This window comes from Pristiophorus japonicus, unplaced genomic scaffold (genome assembly GCF_044704955.1).
Source record: "Pristiophorus japonicus isolate sPriJap1 unplaced genomic scaffold, sPriJap1.hap1 HAP1_SCAFFOLD_73, whole genome shotgun sequence".
Classification (NCBI taxonomy): domain Eukaryota; kingdom Metazoa; phylum Chordata; class Chondrichthyes; family Pristiophoridae; genus Pristiophorus; species Pristiophorus japonicus.
In genome coordinates, this window is record NW_027254645.1 from 1,816,123 (window position 1) to 1,835,799 (window position 19,677).

Below are 19,677 nucleotides of genomic sequence, written 5' to 3' on the forward strand. Positions count from 1 at the left end.
GAGCGGAATAATGTACCAGCGGGGAGTTGGAGAGGCTTCATAAACAACCGGTGCCCGCCGCAAGCCCGAAATAATAACCTGAACATCGGCGGCTGCAGCTTCGGGGCTTTCTCCCGGTCACAGGCCCAGGCTAACGGCGGACATTTTGGTGTAGGAAGTCAGGTTCAACGGTCTGCCATCTATATTCAGAGACTAGCAAAGCGCATGCGCAGCCATGTTGGTGCAGGAACAAAATGAATGATGTCAGTGGACCTGAACCCAGCCAGAGTCAGCACCTTCAGGGGAGGAGAGGGAGGGGAACCAGTGAGTGTAGAATTGAACCCAGCCAGAGTCAGTCCCTTCAGGGGAGGGGAACCAGTGAGTGTAGAACTGAACCCAGACAGAGTCAGCACCTTAAGGGGAGGGGAACCAGTGAGTGTAGAACTGAACGCAGCCAGAGTCAGTACCTTCAGCGGAGGGGAACCAGTGAGTGTAGAACTGAACCCAGACAGAGTCAGCACCTTCAGGTCGAGGGGAACCAGTGAGTGTAGAACTGAACCCAGACAGAGTCAGTACCTTCAGGGGAGGGGGACCAGTGAGTTTTGAACTGAACACGGCCAGAGTCAGTACCTTCAGGGGAGGGGAACCAGTGAGTGTAGAACTGAACCCAGACAGAGTCACTACCTTCAGGGGAGGGGAACCAGTGAGTGTAGAACTGAACCCAGCCAGAGTCAGTACCTTCAGGGGAGGGGAACCAGTGAGTGTAGAACTGAACCCAGACAGAGTCAGCACCTTCAGGGGAGGGGAACCTGTGAGTGTAGAACTGAACCCAGACAGAGTCAGTACCTTCAGCGGAGGGGAACCAGTGAGTGTAGAACCAGTGAGTGTAGAACTGAACCCAGCCAGAGTCAGCACCTTCAGGGGAGCGGAACCAGTGAGTGTAGAACTGAACCCAGCCAGAGACAGTACCTTCAGGGGAGGGGAACCAGTGAGTGTGGAACTGAACCCAGACAGAGTCAGCCCCTTCAGGGGAGGGGAACCAGTGAGTGTAGAACTGAACCCAGACAGAGTCAGTACCTTCAGGGGAGGGGAACCTGTGAGTGTGGAACTGAACCCAGCCAGAGTCAGCACCTTCAGGGGAGCGGAACCAGTGAGTGCAGAACTGAACCCAGACAGAGTCAGTACCTTCAGGGGAGGGGAACCAGTGAGTGTAGAACTGAACCCAGACAGAGTCAGTACCTTCAGGGGAGGAGAGGGAGGTGAACCAGTGAGTGTAGATCTGTACCCAGCCAGAGTCAGCACCTTCAGGGGAGGGGAACCAGTGAGTGTGGAACTGAACCCAGACAGAGTCAGCTCCTGAAAAGAACATAAGAAATAGGAGCAGGAGTAGGCCATACAGCTGCTCGAGCCTGCTACGCCATTCAATAAGATCATGGCTGATCTGATCATGTACTCAGCTCCACTTCACTGCCCGATTCCCATAACCTCTTATCCCCTTATCGTTTAAGAAACTGTCTATTTCTGTCTTACATTTATTCAATGTCCCAGCTTCTACAGCTCTCTGAGGCAGTGAATTCCACAGATTTACAACCCTCTGATAGTAGCAATTTCTCCTCATCTCTGTTTTAAATTGACGGCCTCTTATTCTAAGATCATGCCTTCCAGTTGTAGTCTCCCCCATCAGTGGAAACATCCTCTCTGCATCCACCTTTACAAACCCCCTTATATCTTATACATTTTGATAAGATCACCTCTCATTATTTTGAATTCCAATTGGTAGAGGCCCAGCCTACTCAACCTTTCTCCTTCATTCACGGAATCAACCTAGTGAACCTTCTCTGAACTGCCTCCAAAGCAAGTAAATCCTTTCGTAAATATGGAAACCAAAACTGCACGCAGTATTCCAGGTGTGGCCTCACCAATACGTTGCATAACTGTAGCAAGACTTCCCTGCTTTAATACTCCATTCCATTGGTCTTCCTGATCACTTGCTGTACCTGCATAGTATACTTTTGTGTTTCATGCACAAGTACCCCCAGGTCCCACTATACTGCGGCACTTTGCAATCTGTCTCCATTTAAATAATAATTTGCTCTTTGATTTTCTTTCTGACAAAATGCATGACCTCACACTTTCTAACATTATACTCCATCTGCCAAATTTTTGCACACTCACTGAGCCTGTCTGTGTCCTTTTGCAGATTTCACTTGTCCTCCCATCTTTGTATCGTCGGCAAATTTTGCTACGTTACACTCAGTCCCTTCTTCCAAGTCGTTAATATAGAATGTAAATAGTTGGGGTCACAGCACTGATCCCTGTGGTACCCCATAGTTACTGGTTGCCATCCAGAGAATAAACCATTTATCCCGATTCTTTCTTCTTTGTTCTCTGTTCGTTAGCCAATCCTCTATCCATGCTAATATATTACCCCCATACCCGTGGACTTTTATCTTGTGCAATAGCCTTTTATGTGGCACCTTGTCAAATGCCTTGTGGAAGTCCAAATACACCACATCCACTGGTTCCCCCGTATTCACCCGGTTCGTTACATCCCCAAAGAATTCCAGCAAATTTGTCAAACATGACTTCCCCTTCATAAATCCATGCTGACTCTGCATAACTGAATTTTGCTTTTGCAAATGTCCTGCTACTGCTTCTTTAATAATGGATCCAACATTTCCCCATCACAGATGTTAGGCTAACTGGTCTATAGTTTACTGCTTTTTGTCTGCCTCCTTTTTGAAATAGGGGCATTACATTTGCAGTTTTCCAATCTGCTGGGACCTCCCCAGAATCCAGGGAATTTTGGTAAATTACAACCAATGCATCCACAATCCCTGCCGCTACTTCTCTTAAGACCCTAGGATACAAGCCATCAGGTCCAGGGGGTTTAATCTGCCTTTAATACTATTATCTTACTGAGTACCACCTCCTTAGTGATTGTGTTAAGTTCTTCCCCCGCCACCCCCGTATCCCCTTGACTATCCACTGTTGGAATATTAGTGTCCTCTACCTTAAAGACGGATACAACATTTTTGTTCAGAGTTTCTGCCATCTCCCTGTTCCCCGTTACTAATTCCCCGGTCTCGTCCTCTAAAGGACCAACAATTACTTTAGCCGCTCTTTTCCTTTTCATACACCAATAGAAACAGATGCTATCTGTTTTTACATTTTGTGCTACTTTACTTTCACAGTCTATCTTCCCTTTCTTACTCATTTTTTAGTTATTCTTTGCTGGTTTTTAAAAGCTTCCCAGTTTTCTGTCGTCCCACTAGATTTGGTCACTTTGTATGCCCCTGTTTTTAATGGATAACGGCCATTATTTCTTTCGTTAGCCATGGATGGCTCTATTTTCTCTCGCACCTTTTCATCCTCACTGGAATAGATTTTTCTTGAGAGTTGTGAAATAGCTCCTTAAATGTACACCACTGTTTATCAACCATCCTGCACTTTAATCTATTTTCCCAGTCCAAGTTACCCAACTCTGCCCTCATACCTTCATAGTCTCCTTTATTTAAGCTTAGTACGCTGAATGGAGATCCAACTTTCTCACCCTGCATCTGAATTTCAAATTCAGTCATGCTCTGATCACTCATTCCGAGGGATCCTTTATTAGGAGATTGTTTATAAATCCTGTCTCATTACACAGGACCAGATCTAAGATAGCCTGCCCCCTGGTTGGTTCCGTTACATACTGCTGAAGGAACGCGTCCCTTATGCACTCCATGAACTCCTCCTCAAGGCTGCCCTGACCAATTTGATTTGTCCAATCAATATGGAGATTAAAATCACCCATGATTATTGTTGTTCTCTTTTTACAAGCCCCCACTATTTCCTGGCTTACGCTCCGACCAACAGAGTTGCTACTGTTCGGGGGCCTATAGACTATGCCCACCAGTGACTTTTTCCTCTCATTGTTCCTTATCTCCACCCAAACTGTTTCAACATCCTTATCATTTGAGACAATATTGTTTCTTACTATTGCATTGATTCCATCCTTTATCAATAGAGCTACCCCACCTCCTTTTCCTTTCTGTCTGTCCTTCCGGATTGTCAAGTACCCCTGAATATTTAATTCCCAGTCCTTGTAACCACGTCTCTGTAATGGCTATCAGATCATACCCATTTGTCTCAATTTTGCCGTCAACATATCTATTATGTTACAAATGCGACGTGCATTTCGACAAAGTGCCTTTAAGTTTGTTTTTTAACTCTTTTTTCCTGCTTGTTTCCTCTCTCCTTCAAACTCACTATCTTTCTTTTTGCTTTCTAATTCCAGCTCCCTGCTGAATCTATTGTCAGGTTCCCATCCTCCTGCCGAGCTAGTTTAAACCCTCAGCAACAACACTAGCAAACCCCCTCACCCTCCCATAAGGATATTGGTCCCGGCTCTGTTGTCCAGGTACCACCTCCCCCAGAAGTGGTCCCAATGTGTCAGGAATCTAAAACCCTCCCTCATGCACCATCTCTCCAGCCACGCATTCATCTGCTCTATCCTCCTATTTCTGTACTCACTAGCTCGTGGCACCGGGAGTAATGCGGAGATTACTACCTTTTGAGGTCCTGCTTTTTAATCTCCCTGCTAGCTCCCTAAACTCTGCCTGCTGGAGAGGGGAGGAAGGGGAAACAGTGAATGTGGAATTCAACGCAGCCAGAGTTAGTGCCTTAAGGGAAGTGGCGGATGGGAGGGAGGGGAACATGCGAGTATACAACTGAACTCAGCCAGAGTCAGCACCTTCAGGGGAGGGGAACCTGAGAGTCTAAAACTGAACCCAGCCAGAGTCAGATACCTTCAGAAAAGAGACAGAGGGGAACCAGTGAATGTAGAACTGAACCCGGCCAGAGTCAGCACCTTCAGGGGAGAAGATGGAGGGGAACCAGTGAATGTAGAACTGAACCCAGCCAGAGTCAGCACCTTCAAGGGAGGGGAACCAGTAAGTGTAGAACTGAACCCAGCCAGAGTCAGCACCTTCAGGGGAGGAGTGGGAGGGGAACCAGTGAGTCTAAAACTGAACCCAGCCAGAGTCAGCACCTTCAGGGGAGGAGTGGTAGGGGAACCAGTGAATGTAGATCTGAACCCAGCCAAAGTCAGCACCATCAGGGGAGGAGTGGGAGGGGAACCAGTGAGTGCAGAACTGAAACCAGACAGAGTCTGCATCTTCAGCGGAGGAGCGTGGAGGCAATTTAGAGAAGGTTCACGAGGTTGATTCCGGAGTTGAGGGGTTTCTTATGAGGAAATGTTGAGGAGGTTGTGGGTAATATAGCAGCATGGATAGGGGATTGGCTAACTAACTGAAAACAGAGAGTCAGGATAAATGGTTCATTCTCGGTTTGGCAATCAGTAACTAGTCGGTTGCCGCAGGGGTCAGTGCTGGGTCCCCAACTATTTACAATCTATATTAACGACTTGGAACAAGGAACCGAGTGTAACATAGCCACGTTTGCTGACGATATATAGATGGGAGGAAAAGCAATGAGTGAGGAGGACACACAAAATCTGCAAAAGGACAGAAGCTTAGGGAATGGGCAATATTTGTGGAGATGGAGTATAATATTGCAAAGTGTGAGGTCACGCACTTTGGCAGAAAAAAAAATCAAAGAGCAAGTTGTTATTTAAATGCAGAAAAATTGCAACATGCTGCAGTACAGTGTGACCTGTGGGTTAATTGTGCATGAAATACAAAAGGTTAGTATGCAGGTACAGCAAGTGATCAGGAAGGTCAATGGAATCTTGGCCTTTATTGCAAAGGGGATGGAGTATAAAAGCAGAGAAGTCTTACTACAGTTGTACAGGGTATTGGCGAGGCCACACCTGGAATACTGCGTGCACTTTTGGCTTCCATATTGAAGAAAGGATATACTTGCTTTGGAGGCAGTTCACTAGGTTGATTCCGGAGATGAGGGGGTTGACTTATGAGTAAAGGTTGAGTAGGTTGGGCCTCTACTCATTGGAAATCAGAAGAATGAGAGGTGTTCTTATCGAAACACATATACGATTATGAGAGTGCTTGACAAGGTGGATGCAGAGAGTATGTTTCCACTGATAGGAGAGACGAGAACTTGGGGGCATAATCTTGGAATAAGGAGCCGCCCATTTAAAACTGAGATGAGGAGAAATTTCTTCTCTGAGGGTTGTAAACCTGTGGAATTTGCAGCCTCAGAGAGCTGTGGAAGCTGGGACATTTGTATAAATTTATGACAGAAATAGACAGTTTCTTAAACGATAAGGGGTTATGGGGATCGGGCGGGGAAGTGGACCTGAGTCCATGATCAGATCACGAATAATCGTATTAAATGGCGGAGCAGGCTCGAGGGGCCGTATGGCCTACTTCTGCTCCGATTTCTTTTGTTAACCAGTGAGTGCAGAACTAAAACCAGACAGAGTCAGCATCTTCAGGGGAGGGGAGGGGAACCAGTGAGTGCAGAACTGAACCCAGCCAGAGTCAGCATCTTCAGGGGAGGGAGGGGAAACCAGTGAGTGCAGAACTGAACCCAGCCAAAGTTAGCATATTAAGGGGAGGAGATGGGCGGCAGTTCAGAGAAGGTTCACGAGGTTGATTTCAGAGATGAGTGTGTGAACTTATGAGAAAATATTGAGGAGGTTGGGAGCAATATATTCGCATGGATACAGGATTGGTTAACTAACATAAAACCGAGAGTCGGGATGAATGGTTCGTTCTTGGGTTGGCAACTAGTAACTAGTGGGGTGCCGCAGGGATCAGTATTGGGACCCCAACTGTTTACAATCTATATTAACGACTTGGAAGAAGGGTCTGATTGTAACGTAGCGAAATTTGCTGATGATACAAAGACGAGAGGAAAAGCAATGTGTGAGGAGGACACACACAATCTGCAAAATGACATAGACAGGCTAAATGCGTGGGTGAAAATTTGGCAGCTGGAGTGTAATGTTGGAAAGTGTGAGGTCATGCACTTTGCCAGAAAAAAATGAAAGAGAAATTTATTATTTAAATGGAGAAAGATTGCAAAGTGCCGCAGTACAGCAGGCCCTGGGGGTACTTGTGCACGAAACAGAAAAGGATAGTATGCCGAAACAGCAAGTGTTCAGGAAGACCAATGGTATCTTGGTCTTTATTGCAAAGGGGATGTAGTATAAAAGCTGGGAAGTCTTGCTACAGCTATATAAGGTATTGGTGAGGTCAAACCTGGAATACTGCGTGCAGTTTTGGTTTCCAATTTTACGAAAGGATATACTTGTTTTGGGGGCAGTTCAGAGAATGTTCACAAAGTTGATTCCAGGGATGAGAGGGTTGACTTATGAGGAAAGGTTGAGTAGGTTGGGCCTCTACATATTGGAATTCAGAAGAATGAGAGGTGACCTTATGGAAACATATAAGATTTATGAGGGGGCTTGACATGGAGGATGCAGAGAGGATGTTACTACTGATGGGGGAGACTAGAACTAGGGGGCATAATCTTAGAATAAGGGGCCGCACATTTAAAACTGTGTTGAGGAGAAATTTCTTCTCTCAGAGGGTTGTAAATTTGTGGAATTTGCTGTCTCAGAGAGCTGTGGAAGCCGGGCCATTTAATAAATTTAAGACAGAAATAGACAGTATCTTAACCGATAAGGGGTGATGGGGAGCGGGCGGGTAAGTGCAGCTGAGTCCATGCTCGAATCAGCCATGATCTTATTGAATGGCAGAGTAGGCTCGTGGGGCCGTATGGCCTACCCCTGTTCCTATTTCTTATGTTCTTATGTTCTCTGCCCATTCCTCATAACCCCTTATCCACTTATCGTTTAGAAACTGAGTAATTGGGACGAGGGTCCAGTGACCCTGCTGGAAAATGCACGTGTGAGGCCTCAGGTGAGAACAGTGGAATAGCCTGTCGACACTCACTGTTCAGGTTCACACAGGGAGATTGGGCACATATGTCACTACTGGAGAGAAACTGGTGAGTGTAGAACTGAACCCAGCCAGAGTCAGCACCTTCAGGGGAGGAGAGGGAGGGGAACCAGTGAGTGTAGAACTGAAGCCAGTCAGAGTCAGCACCTTCAGGGGAGGAGAGGGAGGGGAACCAGTGAATGTAGAACTGAACCCAGCCAGTATTAGTGGTGAAAACTAGGAGTGGAGGAGAAACAGTCTAGAAATGTGCGATGGTTTTGGATTTCAGCACAGCAGGAGGGACAATGTGTGGGACAGGGTTTTACAGCTTTGGAAGAACAAGAGAGAAAAGAATGTTCCATGGAAACTCGGGGGCCAAGTTTCGACCGACCCGTAGAATGGCGCACCTCCGAGAGGTCCGTCTAGAAGGAAAAGCGCACCTAATACTTAGCTCGGGATTCTCCACGCTGATCAGGCCTGCTTTGGACTGGGTGCAGCGCAGCAGAAGCAGTGGGGGGTGGAGCTACAGCCCTTCGCCGAAAAAAGTGCCGGCAGATGCGCGCGTGCGCAGTGGAGTCTGCGCGCATGCGCAGTAGTTCCTGGCCCTCCCAGCGCATCGTGGCTCCGGGTCACCCTAACCCTGGCCAAGTGGCCTGCCTGCCTCACCGTCCCTCGCCTCGCTGCTGCCTAAACCAGGGCCTCGCCTCACCGCCCCTCTCCTCGCCACTGCCCAACCTCGGGCCCCACCTCGCCACCACTGCTCTTACCTAAAGGCCTCCTCGCCGGCCTGCCTAAACACCTCCTCCATGATGGGGCCGCCCGACCACCTCCTCGGCAGCGGTCCCCACCGGACCACCTCCTCGATGGCGGGGCACACCCGAGCTCTTCCCCTTGAAAATGTAATCAGGCAGGCAGGCAGGGCTGAGTGTGTGCCGTATGCTGCTGGAGGGCTCCCGGTGCTCCCCAACACATAGGTGCTGCAGTAGGTGAGGCACGAACTTATAATATTTTATTTATTGATTTATTGATTTTTTTTATTGATTGATTGATTTATTGATCATTTATTATTGATGATGGTTCTTTATTTTTAAAATTGATATGTTTAATGCTTTGGAAAATCCTCTAACCTCACTTCCCCCTCCCCTTCACTCTGGCTACCTGCGCCTGATTGCTAAATTGTCCGCAAGGTTTTTCTGAGCATATCAAAGTGGACATTGACTCAGGCCTAAGTTAGTTTGGAGTAACTTTTCGCTGTCTAAACTTACTTAAATGGACAAAACAGGCGTAAGTGGCTGGTAATGCCCCCTTTTGGAAAAGAAAACTGAACTAAAAAGAAACTGAACTAAAAAAAAACTGAACTAACCGACTGAAACTGGAGCAAACTAACTGGGGAGAATTGCGATTTCTAGGATAATCAAAAAAAAACTAGATGTTCCAAATAAATAGGAGCAACTCCTGTCGAAACTTGGTCCCTAGATTGTCTATTCTGAATTTCTGTCTTGTACTGACAGTGATGAGTTTTATTATCTCCTTTTTACAGAATATTAGAATGGGAGATTTTCAGACAGGAAGCACAAACCAAACATCACATCAAGATCTGACAGAGTCAATCGATTCATCAGGACCTTAATATCATCGGCCTTTGAAAGTGGAAGGAGAATTGATTGCCTGTTCTGCCTGTGGGAAAATATTTCAAATATCAGTGTGACTGGAAAGACACCAAGACACACACACACCCGAGTGAGTGTTCCAGTGCACTGCCTGTGGAAAGGGCTTTAGCCATTTACACAGCCTGAAAAAACATTGCACCATTCACCACGCGGAGAAAATATAAACGTGTTTTGTGCGTGGGCGAGGCTTCAACTGATCATCCAACCTGGAGAATCACAAGGACACCCGCACCATGGAGAAACCGTGGAAATGTGGTGACTGTGGGAAGGTATTTAGATCAAAATCTGAGCTGGAAATTCATCGACGCAATCACATTGGTGAGAGGCCGTTCACCTGCTCTGAGTGTGGGAAGGGATTCACTCAGTCACCGACCTGCTGAAACACCAGCGAGTTCACACTAGGGAGAGGCCGTTGACCTGCTCAGATTGTGGAAAGGGATTCACTCAGTCATCCATCCTTTTAGCTCACCAGTGAGTTCACACTGGGGAGAGGCCGTTCACCTGCTCTGAGTATGGGAAGGGATTCACTCAGTCATCCAACCTTGTAGTTCACCAGCGAGTTCACACCGGGGAGAGGCCATTCACCTGCTCCGTGTGTAGGAAGGGATTCACTCGGTCATCCAACCTTGTAGCTCACCAGCGAGTTCACACTGTGGAGAGGCCATTCACCTGCTCTGAGTGTGGGAAGGGATTCACTACATCATACACCCTGCTGAGACACCAGCGAGTTCATACTGGGGAGAGGCCGTTCACCTGCTCTGAGTGTGGGAAGAGATTCAGTCAGTCATCTAACCTGCTGACACACCAGCGAGTTCACACTGGGGAGAGGCCATTCACCTGCTCTGAGTGTGGGAAGGGACTCACTACATCATACACCCTGCTGAGACACCAGCGAGTTCATACTGGGGAGAGGCCGTTCACCTGCTCTGAGTGTGGGAAGAGATTCAGTCAGAAAACTAACCTGCTGACACACCAGCGAGTTCACACTGGGGAGAGGCCATTCACCTGCTCTGAGTGTGGGAAGGGACTCACTACATCATACACCCTGCTGAGACACCAGCGAGTTCATACTGGGGAGAGGCCGTTCACCTGCTCTGAGTGTGGGAAGAGATTCAGTCAGTCATCTAACCTGCTGACACACCAGCGAGTTCACACTGGGGAGAGGCCGTTCACCTGCTCTGAGTGTGGGAAGGGATTCACTACATCATACACCCTGCGGAGACACCAGCGAGTTCATACTGGGCAGAGGCCATTCACCTGCTCTGAGTGTGGGAAGGGATTCACTACATCATCTAACCTGCTGATACACCAGCGAGTTCACACTGGGGAGAGGCCATTCACCTGCTCTGAGTGTGGTAAGGGATTCACTACATCATCCCACCGGCTGAGACACCAGCGAGTTCACAAGTGACTGCAGGGGTTGGAATCTGCTGTTATTGCTGCTGTTAATCACATCCCGACTGAACCATGTTCATTCTGACAGTTGCGGTTTGTTTCTGCTGATAATAACCCTATAGCTGGGCTGGACTTTAATATTCTGGATATATTGCTGATTGTGTTCTCGGGGCTGCAGTATACATTTAAGAAACGCTGTGTGTTATCTTTCCCCTTAATTCAGCGACTCTCAACATAAATTTAGTTTGTAATAAGATTATGAACTTTACTTTAATCCTAAACAGATCTTTGGTACAACATCTACAATAGTGTGTGAAAGTTTCCACTGAATGAAATCTCCAATTAGAAAGAGCTTGCTGTCAATTCTTACTGACTTGCACATTACACACAGTGGCCCCTCCATTATCCACCAGAAAGAGGAATGGGAATTAGTGGGGAATCAGTGTCCCCAAATGTTGCCCCTCCCGTCTGGTGTAGCAATCCCCTCGGCATGGGAATAGAGACAAGTCCAGAGCAAAACTGTGCATATACTCCAGGTGTAGTCTTACCAATACCCTGTACAATTGTAGCAGGACTTCCCTACTTTCATACGCTATCCCCCTTGCAATAAAGGCCAGCATTCCATTTGCCTTCTGATTACTTGCTTTACCTGCATGCTAATATTTTGAGTTTCATGTACAAGAACCCCTCGATCCCTCTGCACGACAGCATTTTGTAATTGTCTCCATTTAAATAATAATTAGCTTTTTTATTTTTCCTACCAAAGGGGATAACCTGACATTTTACCACATTATAGTCCATCTGCCAGATTTTTGTCCGCTCATTGAGCCTATCTATATCCCTTTGCAGATTCTTTGCGTCCTCCTCACAACAACCTATCTTTGTATCATCAGAAAGTTTGGCTATGTTACACTCGGTCTCTTCATCCAAGTCATTAATATAAATTGTAAATTGTTAAAGCCCCAGCACTGGTCCCTGCGGCACCCCACTAGTTACGGTTTGCCAACCGATAAATGACACATTTATGCTGACTCTGTTTTCTGTTAGGTAGCCAATCCTCTATCCATTCTGATATATTGCCCCCAGTCCCTTGAGCTCTTACCTTGTGCAGTAACCTTTTGTGTGACACCTTCTCGAATGTTTTCTGGAAATGCAAATACACAACATCAACTGGTTCTCCTTTATCCACTCTGCTCGTTACATCTTCAAACAACTCCAGCAAATTTGTTAAAACATGATTTCCCTTTCATAAAACCATGCTGACTGCCTGACTGCAGTATGATTTTCTAAATGTCCTGCTACTACTTCCTTAATTCTGGACTCCAGTATTTTCCCATTGAGATGGTAGGCTAACTGGTCTATGGTTTCCTGCTGTCTGCCTCCCTCCTTTCTTGAATAGGGGTGTCACAATTTTAGTTTTCCAGTCTGTGGGACCTCTCCAGAATTCAGGAAATGTTGGTAGATTACAACCAGTGCATCCACTATCTCTGCAGCCACTTCTTTTAAGACCCTCGGATGCATGCTACCAGTCTAGGGGACTTGTCTACCTTTAGTCGCATTTGTTTGCTGACTACTTTATCTCTAGAGCTAGTGACTGTTTTAAGTCCCGCTTCACCCCACCCTCACCACCGCAATAGCTCCTTGATGTTGGGATGTTTTTAGTGTCCTCTATCGTGAAGAACAATACAAAATATTTGTTCAAAATCTCAACCATTTCCGTGTTTCCCGTTAATAATTCTCCAGTCTCATCCTCTAAGGGACCAACATTTACCTTAGCAGCTTGTTTCCATTTTATATATCTGTAGAAGCTCTTACTGTCTGTTTTTTTATTTCTTGCTAGTTTGCTCTCATGTGCTATCTTCTCTGTCTTTATCATTTTTTTAGTCGTCCTTTGCTGGTTTCTAAAAATGTCCCAATCTTCTGGCCTTCCACTGTGCTTCGCAACATTATATCAGACAGGAGGGGATTGGTGACATGGAATCATAGCAGTTTACAACACAGAACGAGGCCATTCGGCCCATCATGTCTGTGCGGCCGAAAAAGACCTATCCAGCCTAATCCCACTTTCCAGCTCTTGGTCCGTAGCCCTGTAGGTTAACGCACTTCCAGTGCATATCCAAGTTCTTTTGTAAATGCGATGAGGGTTTCTGCCTATGCTGCTCTTTAGGGCAGTAAGTTCCAGACTCCCACCTCCCTCTGGAGGTTATGCTAGAACTGTGTAAAACACTAGTTAGGACACAGCTGGAATACTCACACAGTTCTGGTCAGTACATCACCCTATTGGGCCAGCCCGGGCTCACCCTATTGGGCCAGCACAGAAGGTCTAGTGTCCAGCAGAGAAAATGAGCAGCTCATTGATTTTATTCTCATCTGCGCACAGTGGGTGCAGAATTGAACCCAACTTTATAAACTGGAAATGCATCGTCGAAGTCACACCGGGGAGAGACCATTCACCTGCTCTGTATCTGGGAAGGGATTCACTCGGTCATCCCACCTGCTGAGATACTAACGAGTTCACAAGTGACTGCAGGAGTTGGATTCTACTGTAATTGCTGTTAATCGCATCCTGACTGAATCGTATTCGTTCTGTCAGTTGGGGTTTATTTCTGCTGATGTTAATAACCCCTTTAACTAGGCTGGCGTTTAATAGTTTGATATTTCAAATAACAAAGTGTGTCAATATTTGATGTCTCCACTATAAGAGGAGACTGATTTATGTTCTGTTACCAACTGCACCATTTTGGGCCTTTTTCTCCTTTTTAACTTGAGGTTATTTCAATTCTCATATCTTCGGTTACTCTCTGGGACAAGTCCCAGTTTCCCATACATTCCAGAATGCCTCTCCTAGCCTTGGTATCCAGGGAAGGTGTTGGTTACACGCCCCGGATCACGAAACATAAAACCCAGTCTGTTAATCACCTTCAGATACTGGACTTAGCGTGTGCCCCACAGCATCTCTCTCACCTTCGATGTGCAAATGGAGCATCACGCCTGCAAACCTGGTTCAATTTGTATTTGAATTCACTCAGCAAATATATTTTTAAAATATGTACATATAAACTGATCACATCAAATAATTGCCGATGGTTTAGAGTCAACAAGATGAATAAGTAAACACATCACAGCCCAATAAACCAGCTCTATATTCACAGGAGAAAGTCTGTTATCTAATTACTCAAATGTCAGCTGGTGAGATGAGCGACTGAATCACTTTCCATGTACAATACCATCCATTCCCCCTGTCCCCACATTTACAGTGTTGAGTCAGGTGGGTACATGAGTCTCACAGGCTGAACGATTGGTTGAAGGTGTATCCACACACACAAAATGTGTCCTGTTTCTCCCCGCTGTGATTGGTGTTTTTACAAAGGCTGATGATAAGGTGATCCTGATCCATCCGGGAATCTGTCAAATCTTGAGGCGATGCTGGATTGAGTTTCCCAGCTGCAGATCATCCCCTTCTAATACCCTGCAAATAAATGGTGGTTACAAACATTGTTACATTAAGTACAGGATAGAAATTCAGAACAGACAATTCTCGATTCCACAGAATATTCTGTACCCTCCTGTCCCTCCTTATTCTCCCTCCATCCTCACTGTCTAAAAATCAACATTCCTTTCAGCATCTGAGATTTTTTATCTCCAGAAAGTGCTGAATCTGGCTGTGTGCAAGTCCACAGACATTATTTACCCTCTAGTGCCTCACCGTCAGTCGACTCAGTGAGTGCCAGCAGGATTTCCACTGTGGTAGGCATCACAGCCTCAAATCCTGTCCTCAAATAATGCAGAAGATAGAGGGAAGCGGAGTCAGAGGAAATGTATTAGCATGGATAGAGAATTGGCTGGCGAACAGAAATCAGAGAGTCGGGATAAATGGGTCCTTTTCGGGTTGGAAATCAGTGGTTAGTGGTGTGCCACAGGGATCGGTGCTGGGACCACAACTGTTTGCAATATACATAGATGACGTGGAAGAGGGGACAGAGTGTAGTGTAACAAAATTTGCAGATGACACAAAGATTATTGGGAAAGCGGGTTGTGTAGAGGACACAGAGATGAACGACCTCTCCCCAGTGTGAACTCGCTGGTGTGTCAGCAGGTTGGATGACCGAGTGAATCCCTTCCCACACACTGAGCAGATGAACGACCTCTCCCCAGTGTGAACTCGCTGGTGTGTCAGCAGGTTGGATGACTGAGTGAATCCCTTCCCACAAACTGAGCAGGTGAACGGCCTCTCCCCAGTGTGAAGTTGCTGGTGTCTCAGCAGGGTGGGTGACTGAGTGAATCCCTTCCCACACACGGAGCAGGTGAATGGTCTCTCACTAGTGTGAACTCGCTGGTGTACCAGCAGGTTGGGTGACCGAGTGAATCCTTCCCCACACTCAGAGCAGGTGAACGGCCTCTCCCCAGTGTGAACTCGCTGGTGTGTCAGCAGAGTGGATGACCGACTGAATCCCTTCCCACACACTGAGCAGATGAACGACCTCTCCCCAGGGTGAACTCGCTGCTGTGTCAGCAGGTTGGATGACTGAGTGAATCCCTTCCCACAAACTGAGCAGGTGAATGGCCTCTCCCCGGTGTGACTGCGTCGAAGAGTTTCCAGCGAAGATGGGTAATTGAACTACTTCCCAGTCTCCACATTCCCACGGTTTCTCCATGGTGCGGGTGTCCTTGTGTCTATGGAGGTTGGACGATCAGTTGAAGCTTCGACCACACACATAGCACGTGTACAGTTTCTCCCCACTGTGAATGGTGCGATGTTTTTCAGGCTGTGTAACTGGTTAAAGCTCTTTACACAGTCTTTGCACTGGAACACTGTCACTCGGGTGTGTGTGTGTCTCGGTGCTTTTGCAGTCACTCTGATGTTGGAAATCTATTCCCACAGACATAACAGTTAAACATTTCTCCTCCTTTGAAAGGCCGCAGATAGTCAGGACCTGGTGAATCGAGTGACTCTGTCAGATCTTGATGTGATGTCTGGTTCACGTTTCCCGTCTGTAAATCCTGCCCTTCTAATACCTTGTAAAATGAGTTTACAAAGGTTAGCACAGGATAGAAATTGACAGGCAATCCTAGTTTCTATGGAATATTCTTTCCTCTCTTGTTCCCCCAAAGCTGTAAATCCCTGTCCCACTCACTCTCCCACCCTGCTCGTGCTGAAATCCAAACCCAATCGTTTCATCTCCATCATTTCATTCCTCCATCCCCAGTTTTCTCCCTCCCTTTGCTCTGGTTGGGTTCAGTTCAAAACACGGTGTGTGCAGAGTGAGAATAAAATCAATGAGCCAATGATTTTCTCTCCTGGTCACTGGGACCCTGAAGCCCCGCCCAGCCTCTGCTCCTGTATCAAGATGGCCGCGCATACATTGTAGCCTCGATCTGTCTCGGGGGAGAAAGTCACTAGCAAGATGGCCACGCAGGAGCCCTGATCCCTCACTGTCCAACATGGCGGCCAGTTACCTGGAGCGACGGGGTCGATCACTACATTGCAAACTCGGGACCAGTGGGCTCTTATTCGGGGCCTGTGGGATTTTATTCAGGGCCTGAGGCCTTTACCGAGTGTTTATGAAGCTGCTCTGCCCACCCAGGGTTGCAATTCCTCCCCTGCACACACAAGCTCCTACCGCCTCGGGGAACCGTCTGTTCCGCCCGAGACCATCACCACCACTGGCACTGCACATGCTCAGAGTACAGCCTAGTCCTGCGCCTGAGCACTGGGCTCCCGTTGTCATTGATAGGGCACTTTCTGCCGTGCGGGGCACTCTAGGTAACGATTCCGCCAATGAAAACCCTAATTGCTAGCCAGTCTGGGGATGGCCAATCAGCCCAAGCAGTAAACCACCTCATGGGCAAGGGCCACATAGTTCTGAGCATTCATCCACCCCAGGGTCCCGTAGACCCGAGTATTAAACCACCCCTGGCATACAGATATAGAATTTACAGCATAGAATTAGGTCATTCAGCCGAACTGGTCTGTGCCAGTGTTTATACTCCATACGAACCTCTTCTCACTCTAATGATCTTATCCCATCCTGTCCCCATATCCCTCTATTCCCTTCTCCCTCATGGATACATCAAGCCTCCGCTTAAATGCTATCTGCTTCAACCACTCCTTGTGGCAACAAGTTCCACATTCTCACCACCCTCTCAGTAAATAAATTGCTCCTAATTCTTTATTTGATATGTCAGTTACTATCTTATGTTTCTATCTCCTTGTTCTGACTCAGCCACAAGTGGAAACAGTTTATCCACATCTACCCTATCAAACCCCTTCTTTTCTTTTCTTAGTCTCCCCTTTTCCAGAGAAAGCCCAAGCCGCAGCCCACTCAATCTTACCTGAGAGTTGCATCCTCTCAATTCTGGTAACATTATTGTGAATCTTTTCAACATTTTCTCCAGGGCGTCAATATCCTTTTATAGTGTGAAGCCCAGAACTATTCACAGTGCTCTAACTGTGTCTAACCAACTTTCAATATAGAGTAAATGTTACCCCTCTGCTTTTGTATTTGTATTCTCTTCCAGAAATGAGCCCAGTATTTTATTGCCACTGTTTATGGCCTGTGCGAATTGTGTTGCTAATTTTTTGTGTCTTTTTTCCCAGGTCTTTTTATACCTCTCGTTCATTTAATTTCTTCCCTTCTAAGGAATAAGTGGTCTCCTTATTCCTTCTACCAAAATGAACCAGCTCACATTTCACAATGTTGAATTGCATTCCCCATTCCTCTGCCAACTTTGCAAGCCTGTTTATGTCTTCCTGTATTTTGGTGCATCCCCCACACTATTAGTAATACCATCCAATTTAGTGTCATCTTCAAATTCTGACACCATACTCGAAATTCTGATTCTAAACCATGGTAAACAACACTGGTCCCAGCAGCACAGATCCCTGTGGGACACCACTTCTCACTTTCCACCAGTCTGAGAAATGTCCTTAAACTTCTACACTCTGATTTCTGTTTTGTAGCAATCTTTCCATCCATTCTGCTGCGTGAATATGTACTATATATACTATCGGACTGCTTGAGCAACATCCAGCACTGGATGGGTAAAAATTTCCTGCAATGAAATTTCGGGAAGACTGAAGCCATTGTATTTGGTTCATGCCACAACCTCTGGTCCCTTTCCACTTATTCGATCTATCTTGCGGACCAAATCTGTTCGCAACCTTGGTTTGATATTTGATCACAAATTGTGCTTCCCATCTCATATCCGTTCTATCCCGAATGCCGCCCTTCATAATATCGCCCATCTCTGCCCTAACTCAACTTATCTGCTGCCGAAAGCCTCATCCATCACCTCTACACTTGACTATTCCGACGCACTCCTGGCAGGCCTACCTTGTTCTACCCTCTATAAAGTTGAGGCCATTCAAAACTCGGCTGCCCGTGTCCTAACTCTCACCAAGTCCCGTTCTCCTATCACCCCTGTGCTTTCAGACCTACATTGGCTCTCAGTTAAGCAACACATAAAATTCAAAATTCTCATCCTTGTTTTCAAATCCCTCCATGGGCTTGCTGCTCCCTCGCTTTGTAATCTCCTCCTGCCCTATAATCCCCCAGATTTCAATACTCCGCCTATTCTGGCCTTTTGATCATCACTGACTTGAATTGCTCCACCATTGACGATCATGTCTTCAGCTGCCACGGTCCTAAGCTCTGGAATTCCCTCCCTAAATTGCTCCGCCTCTCCAGTTCACTTTCCTCCTTTAAGCGGTTCTTTAAAACCTACCTAACATGCAGGTACAGCAAGCAATTAGAAAAGCAAATGATATGTTGGCCTTTAATACAAGAGGATTTGAGTACAAGAGTAAAGCCGTCCGAATGCAATTATATAGGGCCCTGGTAAGACTGCACCTGGAGTATTGTGTACAGTATTGGTCTCCTTACCCAAGGAGACCATACTTGCCATCGAGGGAATAAAATTAAGGCTCACCTCATTGATTCCTGGCATGGGGGGATTTTCCTGAGGAGAGATTGTGTAGACTCAGCCTATATTCTCTAAAGTTTAGAGAAGAATGAGAGTAATCTCATTGAAACACAAACATGTTTACAGGGCTTGATAGGGTAGATGCAGGGAGGATGATTCCCCTGGCTGGGGAGTCTAGAAACGGGGGTCTCAGTCTGCAAATAAGGGGTAGGCCATTTAGGACTGAGATGAGGAGAAATTTCTTCAGAGGGTGGTGAATCGTTGGAATTCTCTACCCCAGAGAGCTTTGGAACCTCAGTTGTTTAGTATAATGAAGACAGAGATCAATAGAATTTTGGATATTAAGTGAATCAATGGATATGGGGATAGTGGAGGAAAGTGGAGTTGAGGTAGAAGACCAGCCATGATCTTACTGAAAGGCAGAGCAGCTTGAGGGACCAAATGGCCTCTCATGCTCCTAATTATTTTGTTCCCCTCGCCCAATCGTTTGGTCATCTGCCCTGACATCTCTTGGGCTTCAGGGTCCTGGTGACGAGCAGAGAAACAACAAATTAGAACCATAGAATGGTTACGGCACAAAGGCGGCCATTCGGCCCATCGAGCCCGTGCCAACTCTCAATTAGTCCCTCTTCCCCGCCTGTAAATTATTTTCCATCAGATATTTATCCAACTCCCTTTTGAAAGATAAGATTGAGTCTGCCTCCACCACCCTTTCAGGTTGTGCATTCCCGATCTGAACCACTCGCTGCATAAAAATGTTTTTCTTAGGTCGCCTTTGATTCTTTTGCTAATCACCTTGCTCCATATGTCTTCTGGTTCTCGATCCTTCTGCCAATGGGAACAATTTCCCTCTAGCTACATAT

At 46.6% G+C, this 19,677-nt stretch overlaps 2 pseudogenes; one reads left to right on the forward strand and one right to left on the reverse strand.

Moving 5' to 3' along the window:
- The first annotated feature begins 9,792 nt into the window (after positions 1 to 9,792).
- LOC139256452 (zinc finger protein 229-like) lies at positions 9,793 to 14,615 on the forward strand (annotated as a pseudogene).
- Positions 14,616 to 14,972: 357 nt separating this feature from the next.
- Positions 14,973 to 19,677, reverse strand: part of LOC139256453 (zinc finger protein 271-like) — an 83,115-nt pseudogene continuing 78,410 nt past the window's right edge.